This window comes from Marmota marmota, unplaced genomic scaffold (assembly GCF_001458135.2).
Source record: "Marmota marmota marmota unplaced genomic scaffold, marMar, whole genome shotgun sequence".
Classification (NCBI taxonomy): Eukaryota; Metazoa; Chordata; class Mammalia; order Rodentia; family Sciuridae; genus Marmota; species Marmota marmota.
Window position 1 is genome coordinate 20,220,799 of NW_025999913.1, and position 9,714 is coordinate 20,230,512.

Consider the following 9,714-nt stretch of genomic DNA (forward strand, 5'->3'; position numbering starts at 1 on the left):
AGCAAATGTAGGAATAAAGTAGAATGTGGCTGTTCAGAATCCTGCCACCTCACCTGCAACTGGCTCGCGGGAGCACAAAGATCCCTCTTGCTCTCAACCCCAGCAGAATTTTCATTTTCTAATAAGTATGTACCATGGAGAACACCAATTATTTTGAACATCTTATAGCATTTTAAAGACTTTTAGATGATCTCATCAAACAATGGATCTGTGCAAGAACTCTCTTGGCTGTCTGATTTCTTCTTATCTGCATATTCTATTTTCTTCATATTTTCTGCATATTCTCTCTTCGCAGGGAGTCATTCCAATTTATCAAATGTTTACATTTCTAATGGTGATGTTTTCTAGCAGGATATATAGCAACATGTGTGCGTATTTTTTCTCTATCATGTAAATTATGTTTTAGGTACATTGTTAGAGTTCATAAACAAGTCTGGATGGTGCCTGGCAAAATGCCAGAGGGAGTGGTTTGTGAAGTACCGCCAGTGAGCCATTAAGTGTGGAGATTCCTGATTGGTTGACTGATGTATCTAGTTTATACTAATTAAGATAAGCTGTGTGGAATGTATAAATACCTCTGTTGTCCTACAATAAAGGGCTCCCACTCCTGCTGTATGAATCTACACAAGTTGTTCGTCACCCCGGGTTATCTTGCTGCAGCCGGACTGCGGCAGTACATATTCTTCCATTTCTAACTTTTCTCATAATTATCATTATTTATGTCCTCTAAGCACTACGGTACTTACAGGTGTGCATCTGTGATGGTTAATTCACATGTCACCTTGAGTGGGCCATAGAATATCTAATTAAACACACTCTGGGCCTGTCTATGAGGGTACTTTCAGATGTGATCAGCATTTGAACCTGATTGCCCTCCCCAGTGGTTGAGCTCATCCCTCCTGGTGAGGCCCAGAGAGGGACTGGATATATTGGCCTTAATCCAGAATGGACCTTTCGTTCTGCCTTGGGGCCAAGTAGCACCATTAGTCTACCAGGGTCCTGGCGTTGTGTGGCATGTCATAGGACTCCACATGAGCCAGTTCCTATGGTGATCTCTCTCCTCTTTCTCTTTCTGCCTATGCATACATACCTATAACATTTAATACATAAATTAGGCATAAGAAAATATTGCCAGTGATAACTAATAGTAAAATAGAACAAGTATAACAATGTGCTGTAATAAAAGTTATGTGAATGTGTTCTCTCTTGAAAAAATCAAGACAAATCATATTCTTGGACCATGGTTAATTATAGGGGGGAATTAAACCATGGAAAATTTCCTCATATATTCCTCGTGTAACAGGGCTCCATTTTTGTCCTCCTTTGAACATAACCCTGTGGCTTATTTTAAAATATATATATATATTTTTCCCTGCCGCAGCCCGGCTGGCTGGGCAAAATAACCAGGGGGTGACGAATAACTTGTGTACGTTGATACAGCAGGAGTAGGAGCCGTTTATTGCAGGACAGGAGCAGTATTTATACATTCCACACAGCTTATCTAATTAGCATAAACTAGATACATCAGTCAACCAATCAGGAATCTCTACACTTAATGGCTCGGTTTTGTTACTTCTCAAACCACTCCCTCTGACATTTTGCCAGGCACCATCCAGACTTGTTTACGAACTCTAACATTCCCCTGGCTAAATGCCAGGTGTTATTTTGACTTGTTTACAGACTCTAACATTTCCCTTTCTCTTCTCCCTCTCCTCCTCTCTAACCTTGGGGGAAGCAAGATTGCCCTTTTTACATTCACACACAGTTATGGTTTAGATGTGAGATGTCACCCAAAAGCTCACATGTGAGACAATGCAAGAAGGTTCAGAGGAGAAATGATTGTGTTGTAAGTCTTTACCCAATCAGTGAATTAATCCCCTGATAGGAATTAACTGTGTGGTAATTGAAGTGGTAGGGTGTGACTGGAGGAGGTGGGCACTGGGGGCCTGGCTATGGGATATATATTTGTATCTGCATGTGGAGACCTCGCTCTCTGCTTTCTGATCGTGATGTGAGCTGTTTTCCTCTGCCACACTCTCCTGCCATGATTTTCAGCCTCTCCTTGACTCCCAAGGAATGGAGCTGGCTTTCTATGGACTCAGACCTCTGAAACCATGAGCCCACAAATAAAATTTTCCTCCTTTGATATTTTAGTCACAGCAGCAAAATAGCTGACTAAAACACACACAAGAATAAAGTAATTCAGACTTCTGGATGGTGCCAGAGGACCTAAGAAATTGCTATCTCCACAATTTACAAGTGAATTATGACCCCCTGTGTTAGGGTCTGTGAACAAATCAGGATGGCACTTGGCATTTTGCCAGAGGGAGTGGTTTGTGAGGTGGCGCCAGTGAGCCATTAAGTGTGGAGATTCCTTATTGGTTGACTGCTGTATCTAGTTTATGCTAATTAGATAAGCTGTGTGGAATGTATAAATACCCCTCCTGTCCTACAATAAACGGCTCCCACTCCTGCTGTATCAATCTACACAAGTTGTTCGTCACCGCCCGGTTATTTTGCTGCAGCCGGACTGCGGCACCCCTGAGAAGACCACCTGGAATGTAGCCTTTGAATAACATTTTAAAAGCTCTCTACCACATTCCTGCCCTCCATGGGAGAGCCACAGACTCTAGGACAAGAGACCCCTGTGTTTCTCTTTTGCTAGCAAAGCAACAGAACTTCTTTTTCCTTTTTCCTCAAAACCTTGTCCTCATTACTGAATTGGCATCAGGGAAAGATCAAGCTACTAATAATAGCTGTATTCCTGCTAGTTCTGTCTTAGAGAATCCTGACTCATATGACTTTCCCCATATTTTGAATCCTTGCAACAAGATTCCCCCCTAATTCCTGCCACAGCAATTAACTGCCAGACATCTTCACGCATGTCCTCATGGGGTTATGTGTGAATTTTCTCCTGGACATACCTGTGTAGGCAATTATCAGCATCCAAGAGATAAAGAATCAGCTCACAACAGTGCTGAGCTCTGTTCAATACTTTCATAGGAAAATAGCATAAACAATGAATGCTGAATTAAACAAAAGCTAAAATGTAACTGTTCTAAAAGAAAAGTGGCAGGTAATGGTCATACTGATGAAGAGCTAGTTCTTCAGTGACCACAGAGGGAAGAATGTGGATAACATTTGCATCGTTAATAACAGCAGCTATGCATATTATTTAGTAAAATAGAGATCTGAAAGTCCAAGAGAAAAACAGCTACAAAGGTTAATCTTGGTGGCATCTAGATAGGGTATCATGATAAATTAGAGGGTCATGAGCCTTATGCATTTCACAGTAAGCCTTCTAGAAAATGGATATTTCAAGCTATAAATATGTGAAAAGAACTCACTGGGATTGTGCAGAAAGCATTCATTTTTACGTTTTATATGGGGACTATTTGCAAAGATGATTGCAGGTAGAGAAAATCATCATGGATAGGGTAGTTCTCTAGAACAGTCCCAGCAAGTGTCATCAGCCCCACATGTGACTGCTTGAGCCAGAAGAGCCTTACAGAAAAAGCTGCTTGAACAGGGATGTGACTTTTGTGGTTTACACATGAGATGTCCCCCTGAAGCTCATGGGAGAAAAATGCAAGAAAGTTCAGAGGTGAAAGGATAGCATTATGAGAACCTTGACCACTGACAGGGATTAACTGGGTGGTAACTGTAGGCAGGAGCAGGTGGATCACTGGGTGTGTGCCTTTGGGGCATATATTTGTCCCTGGTGAGATAACCTTAGTCTTTCTCTGTTTCCTGGTACCATGTTCTGAGCCGTTTTCCTTCACCGTGCCCTTCTGCCTTGATATTCTGCCTCACCTTGTGCCCAGAGCAATGGAGTTGGCTGTATATGGAATGAGACTTCTCAAACCATAAGTTCTAAATAAACTTTTCTTCCTCTGCATTGATCTTATAGTGAGTTTCTTAAAGATTTTTCCTGTGCTTCATTAATGAAGCTCACTAAATGAAAGTCTTATTTAGCATAAACAGGAAAATGTAATCCGTAGTTTAGTTTTGGTCATGTTACAATAATTTCTTGTCAGAATATTAATGTAAAAATGAAGACATTATTTCACACTCTTAGAATGTGGTTTCTTTCCATAGTTGATTAGATCGCACTCTGCATTCCACTTGTAACCACTAGAGGGCAGAGGTCTTATTGGTGGAATTAGAATAGAGGGGTCCTATGCATGCAAGGAGCCTGTTCCTCCTCCAGCAAGATTTCATCATTCAGTCATAAGGGCCTGTTGTCCTGGAGAGGCCACGATTGAGGATTCTGGGAGGAGAGATGTGTGGTCATTCTGTGGGGCCACACTGACTCTTGATATGGAGTGAATCAAGGGGATGGGCATGGTCCTGGGGTGGGGGTTGCACACAGAGTAAAGAACACCTGCTCCCAAGCCCACTGTCTCCAAATGCTGCAGACCTGAGGTGGCCTCAGGTGGGAACACTGCTGGGAATGTCTGCTGCATGGGCACACAGTACAGCTGAAGCCCAAGAACCGATGGTGGCACACAAGCAGCCCAGATGCCTGAACTCTGTCCTATGCGAATGTCCCCACATCAGAGCACCAGTGCTGTTGTGGAGGCCATGATCTCATGATCCATGTGAAAAATGCCATGCTCATCACTAGGATCAGTCTGTTGGCCAAAATGCTTTTCTTGGAATGAGGAGGCTGCTATGGCCTGGGCCAGCCTAATGGAGAGAGGCTCAGCATTTCACAGAAGGTGCTCAAAGCATGGCCAGGGACAGAGCAGAAGGCTGGCATGGGTTGGGCCAGCGTGGTGCTGCTAAGAGGGCAGTGGCAGCAGAGTTGGTAATCCTTCAGACTCTTCACCAGAAGCCCATAAAGTGCAGCAAGAACTGTTAGGAAGAAGCAAATCCCTAGAGAATGTAGGACACATCAAGACTCCAAAATGCATATAAAGTGCCACCCAAAGAAGACAAATGGAGTTAGGCCTCAGAGGAGAACAGCTGTGCAGAGGAATCCCAGAGGGGGTAGGCATGAGATATGTTGAGAGCTGCTCTTTTTTGGAAGGAGAGGGCCAAACTGAAGCTGCAAACAGGACAACTTCATGGACAAAGGTGTGGAGAAAGGTTTGAAATACTTATGTTGGAAACTGGTGACTCAGTTTAACAGACCAAAGCAATTCAGTCCGCCACTTAAGGACAGGTCTAAACCACTCTGATCTAAGAAAGTTGAAAGAATGTTGATAAGGAAGTGAGTCGACAAAACTACCTGGAAAGGTTGCATTTTTTTTTTTTTTTTTAAGTTTAAAGAACAAAGAAAAGAACACCTGCCAGAAGTGGGATTCGAACCCACGCCTCCATACGGAGACCAGAAACCCCGAGGTGGGAAGCGAGAGCTTGAGTCTGGCGCCTTAGACCACTCGGCCATCCTGACAGCTGCGGAGGAGTTATTAGTGAATCCTGACATTAGTGAGTGGCCAGGGGGACACGGACCTCTAGAACACTAGGACGCTGCGCTGCAGAACTGCCTGCGCACCCTTCCTCTCCTCCCTCGCCCCTCCGCATCTCCACCCCCCTCTGCGCCCTCAGCCCCTCCGCACCGCGCTTCCTCACCCTGGGCAACCCTCGGAGGACCTCGGTGGAGGTAAGTGGGTTAAGATATAATGCACGCTCCAGCCGCAGAACCTGCAGCCATCCCGGCAGAGCGGTGAGGCTGGACGGTGGCGGTGGTCTGGCCGTCCTGCCGGTGGGAGATGGGCAAAGTGAGCCCCTGCGAGGAGGAGTGAAGGATGCGATACCAGGGCCAGCAGCAGCACAGCTCGCAAACTGCAGGCCCGGTTCTGCCCCACACACGCGCCGTCGTGTTTTATTGGATCACCCTTAGTTACCCCTGTGCCCACGACATCAGAAGCCAAAGTCAGTGAATCACCGGTTTCAACTCAAAAGGAAAGTTCTCCTAATGAAACGATTTCCCAAATGCTAAACCAAATATACACACAAACAAAACAAAACATAAAAACCACCCTCTTTCCTTTTCCCCATTACCAGCACAACTGGAGGCGGGCCTTGAGGGAGGTGTTGGGAGATACCCAGAACCCAGGGAGCTTGCGGTAGGCATGAACCTCCGCGACTGTAACGTGCATTGTTCACTCCAAGTAGACACAGGGCCAGGGGGATGGGGACTGAATCAGATCGCAGATGCACCCAGTGTGACGGATGAGAGCCAAAGCCACCAAGAGGAGGCTACAGGGGTCTTGTCTGGGTTATCCCTCTGCATAGGTGCTCCTAGCCTGTCTCAAGAAGGAATGAATGCAAAGGGACTGCACTGCCCTGAACAGACTGGTCCTTCCAGTCTTGAATGAGTTGAGGCTGAAGAAAAACTGTGCCGGCAAAGATGAGAGGAAAGTCTGCTCCCCGGGTCCCCAGCTCTGGAGAACACAAGACATCTCGTTTCTGGAAGTGCAGGAAAAACACTAAAGGGGACAACAGGACTCGATTCACCTGCTGTGGGTCAAAGTGATAGCCTTCATCTCCTTGTTCCATCTTTAGATTTTCTCCGGGATTATCCTCAGCTACTCCAATCATTCCTGAAAATGGCCCCTTCCTTCTTGTTCCCCGCTCCAATCTGGTGGGGAAGCCTGTTATTGCCATCTCCAAGGATCCTCTGCTCCAGAGACTAATGAATTCCTCTCTGTGATAATTAATTATTGGAATAATTTTCCTTCTTCCCACAATTGTTTACATTAATCAATTTGGCTGTTCAATGACAGTACAATATGAAGGTTAAATGACCTGTTCAATAATTACATTGCTCAGGTGACTGAGCCACACTTTTGGAAGACTCTAGTAATCTCTGGAACCATGGGTTGATTCTCCCAGCTATTCTCAGTAAATTTATTTATTTTTTTAAAATGAAACTAAATTCTCTGTGGTACAGAGATACACGAGGGTAGAGCGGCCTGGATAGCTCAGTTGGTAGAGCATCAGACTTTTAATCTGAGGGTCCAGGGTTCAAGTCCCTGTTCAGGCACAAAAAGAGTAAGTTTATTCCTTTTTACTTCAGAAATACTTGACCAGTACTCATTAGTTATAAAAGTAAGACTTGATTTAGTTTCACTTAATTTTGTCTCCAAAAATTAATTCAACTGTTTGTGAATTTCTAAAGGAAATTTAGAATCATGGGCAACAAGGAAAAGCATATTAAAACAACTAAAAATTGTGTTTGCTGTCCCTTTTGTGCTTTCCTTTCAAATTTTATCTTCTAGCCCCACAATTTAGATAATCTGTAAAAACGCTGGAAATGGCTAGTGGAAGTGTCACATGCCTACAAACCCCGTGAACCCAGAAGTCTGAGGCAGGTACATCAAAAGTCATGAGGTCTGTGTGACTTCAAATGGTTTTTCTTTTTTGTTTATCTGTTAATTTTTGTCTAACTATGTTACATCTATCTTGTTTTTCTTCCGCATTTTTTATTTTTTCATTACAATCGTACATAGTGATGGAATTTGTTGCTACATATTATAGGGCACACAATATAAAAATTTAACTTAGCCAATATTACTCCCCAGAACTATGCCCCCCCCCAACAACCTCCCACCCCTTGGTCCCTCTCCTCTACTTTAGTTTTCATTAGATCCACCCACATCTTACTTTTCCTTTTTCCTCTCTAGCTTCCTGTATGACAGAAAACTACCATCCTTAACCTTCTGATTTGGCATATTTTGCTTAACATAATAGTCTTCAGTTGCATCCATTTTCCTTAAAATGACATAATTTCATTTTCTTTATGGATGGATTGCCGCAGTCCGGCTGCAGCAAAATAACCCGGGGGTGACGAACAACTTGTGTAGATTGATACAGCAGGAGTGGGAGCCATTTATTGTAGGACAGGAGCAGTATTTATACATTCCACACAGCTTATCTAATTAGCATAAACTAGATACATCAGGCAACCAATCAGGAATCTCCACACTTAATGGCTCGCTGGCGCCACCTCACAAACCACTCCCTCTGGCAAAATGCCAGGCCCATCCAGACTTATTTACAGACTCTAACATTTGCTAGGTGCCATCCTGACTTGTTTACAGACTCTAACAATGGATAAATCTTTATTGTGTATATATGCCATATGTTCTTTATCCATTCATCTGTTGGTTCCATAGCTAGGCTGGTTCCATAGTTTGGCTATTGTGAATTGTGCTGCTATAAACAGGGGTAGGAATGTATCACTGTACTATGATGACTTTACTTTTTCAGGATAAATACTGAGGAGTGGTATAGCTGATCATATGGTGGTTCCATGCCTAGTCTTTTGAGGAACTGCCATTCTGATTTCCATAGTTGTTGTACTAATCTACAATCCCACCAACAGTGTCAAAGGGCTCCTTTTTCTCCATATCCTCTCTAGCATTTATTATTATTGCTATCCTTTTTTTTCAATATTTATTTTTTTAGTTGTAGTTGGACACAATACCTTTATTTTATTTAACTTTATGTTGTGCTGAGGATCGAATCAAGGGCCTTGCACATGCTAGTGAGCGCTCTACCCCTGAGCTACATACAACCCCAGCCCCATTTATTGCTATTCTTGATGACTCATTCTGACTGATGTGAGATGAAATCTCAGTGTAGTTTTGATTTACATTTCCCTGATTGCTAATGATGTTGAACATTTTTTCATGTATTTGTTGGCTATTTGTATTTATTTCTTTTGAGAAGTGTCTATTGAGTTCATTTGCTAATTCATTAATTGGGTTATTTGATTTTTTTGGTATAAAGATTTTTGAGCTCTTTATATATTCTAGATATTAATCTTCTATTAGAAGAGAAGTTGGAAGATTTTCTCCCATCCTGTAGCGTCTCTCTTCACACTCCTAATTGTTTGCTTTTTAATATGATGCCGTCCCAATTTATTAACTATTTGCATTGGTTCCTGAGTACTAGGGGTCCTATTGAGAAAGTTGTCTCCTGTGCCTATGTGTTGGAGTGTTGACTGCTGGAGTCCGGCTGCAGCAAAATAACCGGGGGGTGACGAATAACTTGTGTACGTTGATACAGCAGGAGTAGGAGCCGTTTATTGCAGGACAGGAGCAGTATTTATACATTCCACACAGCTTATCTAATTAGCATAAACTAGATACATCAGTCAACCAATCAGGAATCTCTACACTTAATGGCTTGCTGGTGTTACTTCTCAAACCACTCCCTCTGGCATTTTGCCAGGCACCATCCAGACTTGTTTACGAACTCTAACATTCCCCTGGCAAAATGCCAGGTGTTATTTTGACTTGTTTACAGACTCTAACATTTCCCCCTTTTGTTTAATTTAAATAACGACCATAGGGGCTAGGGATGTGGCTCAAGCGGTAGCGTGCTCGCCTGGCATGCGTGCGGCCCGGGTTCGATTCTCAGCACCACATACATACAAAGATGTGTCCGCCGAAAACTAAAAAAATAAATAAATATTAAAAAAATAAATAAATAAATAAATAACGACCATAGTGGTTTTTACACAAACACCACAAACAATGTGCTACAAGCAGAAGGAGAGGATACAAAATCCACAATACCAAGCCACTTGATGGCTCCATGTAAGAAGCCCTTGGAAAAATTATACCAGCAATGACACCATTTGTAAAGATACTGAGTTACAATTTGTTGTAGATTACAGTTTGTTGTCTCAGTCCAGGTAAAGCAGTGTCTCAATAGATTAACTCACAGTCCAGGTAAATCACAGTCCAGGTAAGTTCT

At 43.0% G+C, this 9,714-nt stretch overlaps 2 non-coding genes across 2 annotated transcripts; one reads left to right on the forward strand and one right to left on the reverse strand.

Annotated features, from left to right (window-relative positions):
* Positions 1 to 5,292: 5,292 nt before the first annotated feature.
* Trnal-caa lies at positions 5,293 to 5,398 on the reverse strand. Its single transcript has 2 exons — positions 5,361 to 5,398; positions 5,293 to 5,338 (listed from the first exon to the last, which is right to left on the reverse strand). It is a non-coding gene; the product is annotated as a tRNA-Leu (tRNA).
* Positions 5,399 to 6,921: 1,523 nt separating this feature from the next.
* Positions 6,922 to 6,994, forward strand: Trnak-uuu. Its single transcript has one exon. It is a non-coding gene; the product is annotated as a tRNA-Lys (tRNA).
* The last annotated feature ends 2,720 nt before the right edge of the window (positions 6,995 to 9,714 follow it).